At 38.8% G+C, this 7500-nt stretch overlaps 6 non-coding genes across 6 annotated transcripts in view; all 6 read left to right on the top strand.

Moving 5' to 3' along the window:
• Positions 1 to 5537: 5537 nt before the first annotated feature.
• LOC115184890 (5S ribosomal RNA) lies at positions 5538 to 5656 on the top strand. Its single transcript, XR_003874672.1, has one exon. It is a non-coding gene; the product is annotated as a 5S ribosomal RNA (ribosomal RNA).
• A 161-nt stretch (positions 5657 to 5817) lies between these two features.
• On the top strand, positions 5818 to 5936 carry LOC115184780 (5S ribosomal RNA). Its single transcript, XR_003874606.1, has one exon. It is a non-coding gene; the product is annotated as a 5S ribosomal RNA (ribosomal RNA).
• A 408-nt stretch (positions 5937 to 6344) lies between these two features.
• Positions 6345 to 6462, top strand: LOC115184801 (5S ribosomal RNA). The gene has a single exon (XR_003874626.1). It is a non-coding gene; the product is annotated as a 5S ribosomal RNA (ribosomal RNA).
• A 406-nt stretch (positions 6463 to 6868) lies between these two features.
• On the top strand, positions 6869 to 6987 carry LOC115184813 (5S ribosomal RNA). The gene has a single exon (XR_003874639.1). It is a non-coding gene; the product is annotated as a 5S ribosomal RNA (ribosomal RNA).
• A 161-nt stretch (positions 6988 to 7148) lies between these two features.
• Positions 7149 to 7268, top strand: LOC115184835 (5S ribosomal RNA). The gene has a single exon (XR_003874660.1). It is a non-coding gene; the product is annotated as a 5S ribosomal RNA (ribosomal RNA).
• Positions 7269 to 7429: 161 nt separating this feature from the next.
• Positions 7430 to 7500, top strand: part of LOC115184755 (5S ribosomal RNA) — a 119-nt gene continuing 48 nt past the window's right edge. The window contains exon 1 of the ribosomal RNA XR_003874582.1: positions 7430 to 7500. This exon is cut by the window's right edge and continues 48 nt beyond it. This is a non-coding gene — a ribosomal RNA (5S ribosomal RNA).

Consider the following 7500-nt stretch of genomic DNA (forward strand, 5'->3'; position numbering starts at 1 on the left):
TTAGTGAGTTTTTTCCCCCCCTTGCAGTTCTGCTGCTTGGGGGTGAGTTTTTGAGACTTTTCTGATTTCTTAATGACGGACAACATGGCAACGAATAATGGAACGGATAAAGACAAAGGTAATGCGCAAAGGACAAAATTTGGACCTGAAGGTGGCTTAAAATACGGCAAGGAACGAACGGTGGCGGTGGAATTGATGGGAGAAGACAAGATAACGACGATGGAATTACTAAGATCAATTAAAGATGTGTGCGGAGAGTTGGTGGGGTGCAGAATTAAAGGAGAAAGGAAATATGAAGTCACGATGCGGGATGCAAAAGGAAAAGAGCGTTTAATGGATGGGTTCAAGATCAAGAATACGAAGGTAATGGCAAGAGACGTGATGGCAAACGAACTCATAGTCTCGTTCATGAATTTGCCAGTCTATATCGAGGACGGCGCTATACTAGACAAATTGCGGAGCTGGGGTGTAGCGGCCGTGTCTGAAATCAGAAGGAGAGTTTGGCCGGGGACGGAAATCGTAGATGGGACGAGATACTGTAAGGTAAAGTTCACCGACACCGTGCAGTCTTTGCCGTATTCCACTAAGTTTGAGACACTGGAGGGTGGTGAATATTTCAGGGTGATACATGACAAGCAGGTTAGGGTGTGCCGCTTGTGTATTCAACCTGGACATATTTTAAAGGACTGCCCTGACTTTAGATGTTTTAAGTGCGGAAACCAGGGACACTATGCGAGGGAATGTGCTGGAGCGAGAGATAGGGCAGTTTGCGCAGGATGTCGGAAGAGAACTGACGAGTGCAACTGTGGAGAGGTTGCAAATGAGGAGGAGAGCCAGGACCTCTTTATGGAAGCTGATGAAACACCGCGAGGAGAAGAAGAGGATGGGAAAGAGAATGTGGAGGAAGGTGGAGAGATGGAGAAGATGGAGCAGAAGACGGACGAAACAGGGAGCAGCATGGGTTCAGAGATGAGAAGAGGGAGTTTCCAGGAGGAGGGAGAGATCGAGCTGGGTGGAGGCACTGGGGACGCACAGATTTTGGGGGAAAGCTCAGCCCTTGCGAGTACCTCGGGGGGTGAAGATATGGAGGGAAGTTTGATTTTGACGACAGTACCAGAGACGGAGAGAGATACGGGGAGCACAACGGATGTGGGAGGAAATAAGTTGAGTTGGTTGGACGATATGGACTTGGAGGAGATATCTGATACGGACGATGGGGAAAAGGTAGAAAGACTAAGGGAAATATACAGGAAGAGGAAAGCGACGGGGGGAGAGAAGAAGGATGGAGGAGGAAAGAAACAGGACAAAAGGTAGAGGACAATGAAGGTATACTTTTTCATTTTATTATTTTTTGAAATGGTAAATTTTGTGTCCTTGAATGTAAATGGGTTAAGGACAATGGATAAATTTCAAAATATAGTGCAAATGGAAAATGTGGATATCTTATGTCTACAAGAGACGCATTGGGACAATGATTGTGTATTGAAAGTAAAACAAATATGGAGGGATTTTATTTTTGTTAATAATGGTAGAGGGAATTCTAGTGGGGTTGCTATTTTAGTGAGAAAGGATGTGGTGGACAAAGTGGTACATGTACATGATGATAATAATGGGAGGATTTTAGTTTTAGATTTTGAGTATATGGATATGAAGTTTAGAATTATAAATGTTTATGCGCCAAATAACGAAATAGAGCGCAAGGTTTTATTTATTGAAGTGGGACGATGGAGTGTGGGAAATTGTATTGTGGTGGGGGATTTTAATGTGAAATTGGACAGATTGGATATGACAAGGGGAGCAGCTTTTAGAAATGATGTATCTAGAGGGGTTTTAAAGAAAATGATGTTTGAGAAAAAACTTATTGACATATGGAGAGATGACAATCCCGATAAACGAGAATTTTCGAGAAGGCAGGTGGTATTAGGGGAATTAAAACAAACTAGAATAGATTTGATTTTAGTTAAAGAAAGTTGTAGGGATTTTATGAAAGATGTTAAGTATGTTTTTACAACTTTTAGTGACCATGCATGTTTAAGTTTCTCGGTGGGTTTAGACAAGGAAAGAATAGGAGGTGGTACGTGGTGTATGAATGCGAGTTATTTGGGGGATGAGGATTATTGTAAACAACTTAAATCGTTAATAACATGTGAAATGGAGGATAAGCAAAAAGGAAAGGATAAGTGTTTATGGTGGGACAAGGTTAAGGAAAAAATAAAAGTGTTTAGTATAAGATATGCAAGGAAAAAGAGAGGCAGGATGAAAAGAAAAGAAAATGAGTTGAGAGCTAAATTGGATGAAGAAATGGGCAAGTGTGACAGTGAACCTAATTATAATATAGAAAAGTTTTTAGAGTTGAAAGCAAAATTGAGTAAATATGACATGGATAAGTGTAAGGGGGCTATTATAAGAAGCAGAGCAAAGTATTTTCTGGAGGGGGAGAAATGCACTTCTTTTTTTCTTGGATTAGAGAAGAGTTTTCAAAGAAGAACATATCTTAGACAGATTGAAAATGTAAAGGGTGAAGTAGTAGATGATTATGTAGAGATTTTAGAGACAGTGCAGAATTTTTATAAGGACTTATTTAAGAAAGGGGAGGTGGATGAGGGGTGTGTACAGGAGATTTTAGGTAGTGTAGAGGTGAAAATTAATATAGAGGATAAGTTGATGTGTGATGGGAAGATTACAGTAAATGAAGTTACGGATGCGATAAAGGGTTTACAGGTGAATAAGAGCCCTGGAGTAGATGGTATCATTGCAGAGTTTTATAAAATTTATGAAAGTCTTTTAGCACCTATTTTATTGGAGGTTTATCACTATATGGAGGAGAAGGATTGTGTATCAGAATCAATGGTGACAGGAATGATAACTATTTTATATAAAAACAAAGGGAGTAAGGTGAAATTGGAGAATTATAGGCCTATTAGTTTATTAAATGTGGATTACAAGATTTTAGCCAAAATCTTAGCGAATAGGATGAAGAGAGTTTTACATGATATTATTGCACCAACACAGAATTATAGTGTTCCTGGGAGAGATATAGCTGACACAATTAATACAATTAGAGACGTGATACACAAAATGAATGGGGATAAGATAGGGGGTATTGTTTTAAGCATAGATTTAAATAAGGCTTTTGATAGGGTAGAACATGATTTTATGTTTAGGGCCTTGGAAAGATTTGGTTTTGGTAATAAAATAATAAGGTGGATTAAATTATTATATAGAAATGCAAAAAGTAGGGTGAAATGTAATGGGGTTTTAACTGATTCTTTTACCCTGGAGAGATCTGTGAGACAGGGATGTCCTTTATCTGCTTTACTTTATGTTTTATCAGCTGAACCTTTAGCGGCTTTTCTTAAGAAGGATAATTTTATCAATTGTGTACAGACTCCACAGAAGGGTTCAAGTTTGATTCACCAATATGCAGATGACACAACTATAACAGTTAGAGATGAGGATAGTGTAAAAAGGGTAATAGAAGGTTTTAAAGTATATGGAAGAGCATCAGGAGCAAAAGTTAATATGGAAAAGTCTGTTGTAATGTATATTGGGAAAGTAAATGAAGGGAATTTTCCTTTTAAAGAGGTCAAAGATTATTTTAAGGTGTTAGGAGTTTTTATAGGCTTAAAAGGAAAGGAAGCTAGGGATTTGACATGGAGTGGGGTGATAAATAAAGTCAGGAAGGTTGTAAATATGTGGAAGGGGAGGTTTTTAAAATTAAAGGGGAAGGTTATTGTTATAAATTCTTTACTGATGTCAATTTTTGTACACGTCATGAATGTCTTAGATGTGCCAGAATGGGTTTTAACTGAAATGAATAAGATTTTAGTAGAATTTTTATGGGATGGGAAGGGGGTGAAAATCGCTTTTAAAACATTGATTGCAGGTTATGAGGAGGGGGGTTTGAAGTTAGTGGATCTAAAGGTGAGGAAAATAGCGATAAGAGTGAAAATGGTTCGGAAGTATTTATATGGAGAATTAGATTACGGGTGGAAAAAGTTTTTTACAGAGTATTTGCAGGAGGTTGGGAGGATCGGGGATAATGGTTTATTAATGTGTGTAAAACAAGAAATGTTGGGAAAAATACCTTTGTTTTATAAGGAAGTTTTTGAGGCTTGGGGACAGTTTTTACCACACATTTCCTATGAATGTAACATTTTGGAAAATATTTTAAACCAGCCAATCTTTTTGAATCCAAAGATCAAGTATAATAATGCAATGTTGTATTGTAAATATTTTATGAGAGCTGGGATGAGACAGATTGGTGATATTCTATATGAGGTCATTCCGGGGTTTCTACCGGTACACGCTATTTATGACAATGTTATTGAGGTAGATGATGAAATAAGCAAAACTACAGTAGAAAATATGTATAAGAGAATTTTGGGGTGTATTCCGGAGGAGTGGGTGGTTTTAATAAATACAGAGGTGGTTAAGAGAGCCAGGGGTTTACCGGATATATTTTATGAAAATAATGGAGTGAAACATGAATTGTCAGGCTTGAAAGTTAAAACAGTCTATAGTAAATGTATTTTAAAAGAGATAAAAGTTCCTGCTTCAGAGAAAGTGTGGTCGGAGGTTTTTGTAGATTTGGATGTGAAATCAATATGGAAGAATGTTAATGTAAAATGGAATTCCATAGAATGTGAAGATAATGATTTTAAAATAAAACATAATAGGATTTTTACTAATGTGGTTCTACATCAAATCAACAGAAATATTAAGAGAGAATGTGACATTTGTCATATAGGGGTGGAAAACTTTATGCACTTTTTCATTGAATGTAGTAGATTAAGAGGGTTTCATGAATTTTTAAAGGAGCTTTTAGTAAAACATTGGGGGGAGGAGATTTTTAATGAGGTGGAATGGAGGAGATTTTTTCTTTTTGGTATAAATAAAGTAAAGTTTTGAACTTTAATTTGGTTAATTATGTTTTAAGTCATGCTCGATATGCTGTAAGATTAAGAAGGAACTTGGGTCATTATGAAGGAAAATGTGTGAGTGTGGAGGTACTTTTTAAGAGTATGTTGGAGAAAAATATAGAGATAATACATAGATATGGTGGATGCAACTTTGAAAAACAATTTGTGTGGGGGAGTACATTTATTCGACTTTCATCAAATGGAAAACTTGTGTTCAATTATTAATTGGATTTAATTGTTAATTGATTGTATTTTCTTTCTGATTTTGTAAAGGGTGAATTGTTCACCCTTTAATTATGATTGAAACGATGTAAAATTGTCTGTTTCTCATAATAAAATATAAAAAAAAAAAAAAAGGTACGCCCGATCTCGTCTGATCTCGGAAGCTAAGCAGGGTCGGGCCTGTTTAGTACTTGGATGGGAGACCGCCTGGGAATACCATGTGCTGTAAGCTTTTTGTCCACGAGGGTGTGCTCTTACACTATTTCATCAGCAACACTGCCTTGTAGTAAGCATTTAATGATGAATTGACTAAATGCAGCTTCCTGCTGCAAAATGCAGTCTGTTTATCAGACTCACTTTGACTATATATGTTGTACCAAGAGATTGTTTATCGTTTACGGCCATACCAGCCTGGGTACGCCCGATCTCGTCTGATCTCGGAAGCTAAGCAGGGTCGGGCCTGGTTAGTACTTGGATGGGAGACCGCCTGGGAATACCAGGTGCTGTAAGCTTTTTGTCCACGAGGGTGTGCTCTTACACTATTTCATCAGCAACACTGCCTTGTAGTAAGCATTTAATGATGAATTGACTAAATGCAGCTTCCTGCTGCAAAATGCAGTCTGTTTATCAGACTCACTTTGACTATATATGTTGTACCAAGAGATTGTTTATCGTTTACGGCCATACCAGCCTGGGTACGCCTGATCTCGTCTGATCTCGGAAGCTAAGCAGTGTCGGGCCTGGTTAGTACTTGGATGGGAGACCGCCTGGGAATACCAGGTGCTGTAAGCTTTTTGTCCACGAGGGTGTGCTCTTACACTATTTCATCAGCAACACTGCATTGTAGTAAGCATTTAATGATGAATTGACTAAATGCAGCTTCCTGCCTTTTTAATAGGATCAAAGTTCCGTGTGTTGTCAGTTAGCATCTGCCTTGTATTTATAAGACAAATAATAACATTGTTGCTGAATGCAGCTTGTGTGTGCTTTGTGCTCCCTTACCCTGTTCAAATGATGAAAAGAAATAAAGTTTGTATTTTATCCAACTACCTGTGCTATAAAGTGATGGCTACAGTGTTTGTATTTCTTCTACTTTTTCAGTGACACAAAGTTCAAGCGCTGCTTAGCTAATGGTGAAAATGCAATGTCTGTTTATCAGACTCACTTTGACTATATATGTTTACCAAGAGATTGTTTATCGTTTACGGCCATACCAGCCTGGTACGCCCGATCTCGTCTGATCTCGGAAGCTAAGCAGGGTCGGTCCTGGTTAGTACTTGGATGGGAGACCGCCTGGGAATACCAGGTGCTGTAAGCTTTTTGTCCACGAGGGTGTGCTCTTACACATTTCATCAGCAACACTGCCTTGTAGTAAGCATTAATGATGAATTGACTAAATGCAGCTTCCTGCCTTTTAATAGGATCAAAGTTCCGTGTGTTGTCAGTTAGCATCTGCCTTGTATTTATAAGACAAATAATAACATTGTTGCTGAATGCAGCTTGTGTGTGCTTTGTGCTCCCTTACCCTGTTCAAATGATGAAAAGAAATAAAGTTTGTATTTTATCCAACTACCTGTGCTATAAAGTGATGGCTACAGTGTTTGTAATTTCTTCTACTTTTTCAGTGACACAAAGTTCAAGCTGCTTATCTAATTGGTGAAAATGCAATGTCTGTTTATCAGACTCACTTTGACTATATATGTTTTACCAAGAGATTGTTTATCGTTTACGGCCATACCAGCCTGGGTACGCCCGATCTCGTCTGATCTCGGAAGCTAAGCAGGGTCGGTCCTGGTTAGTACTTGGATGGGAGACAGCCTGGGAATACCAGGTGCTGTAAGCTTTTTGTCCACGAGGGTGTGCTCTTACACTATTTCATCAGCAACACTGCCTTGTAGTAAGCATTTAATGATGAATTGACTAAATGCAGCTTCCTGCTGCAAAATGCAGTCTGTTTATCAGACTCACTTTGACTATATATGTGGTACCAAGAGGTTGTTTATCGTTTACGGCCATACCAGCCTGGGTACGCCCGATCTCGTCTGATCTCGGAAGCTAAGCAGGGTCGGGCCCTGGTTAGTACTTGGATGGGAGACCGCCTGGTAATACCAGGTGCTGTAAGCTTTTTGTCCACGAGGGTGTGCTCTTACACTATTTCATCAGCAACACTGCCTTGTAGTAAGCATTTAATGATGAATTGACTAAATGCAGCTTCCTGCTGAAAAATGCAGTCTGTTTATCAGACTCACTTTGACTATATATGTTGTACCAAGAGGTTGTTTATCGTTTACGGCCATACCAGCCTGGGTACGCCCGATCTCGTCTGATCTCGGAAGCTAAGCAGGGTCGGGCCTGG

This window comes from Salmo trutta, unplaced genomic scaffold, assembly GCF_901001165.1.
Source record: "Salmo trutta unplaced genomic scaffold, fSalTru1.1, whole genome shotgun sequence".
NCBI classification, from domain to species: domain Eukaryota; kingdom Metazoa; phylum Chordata; class Actinopteri; order Salmoniformes; family Salmonidae; genus Salmo; species Salmo trutta.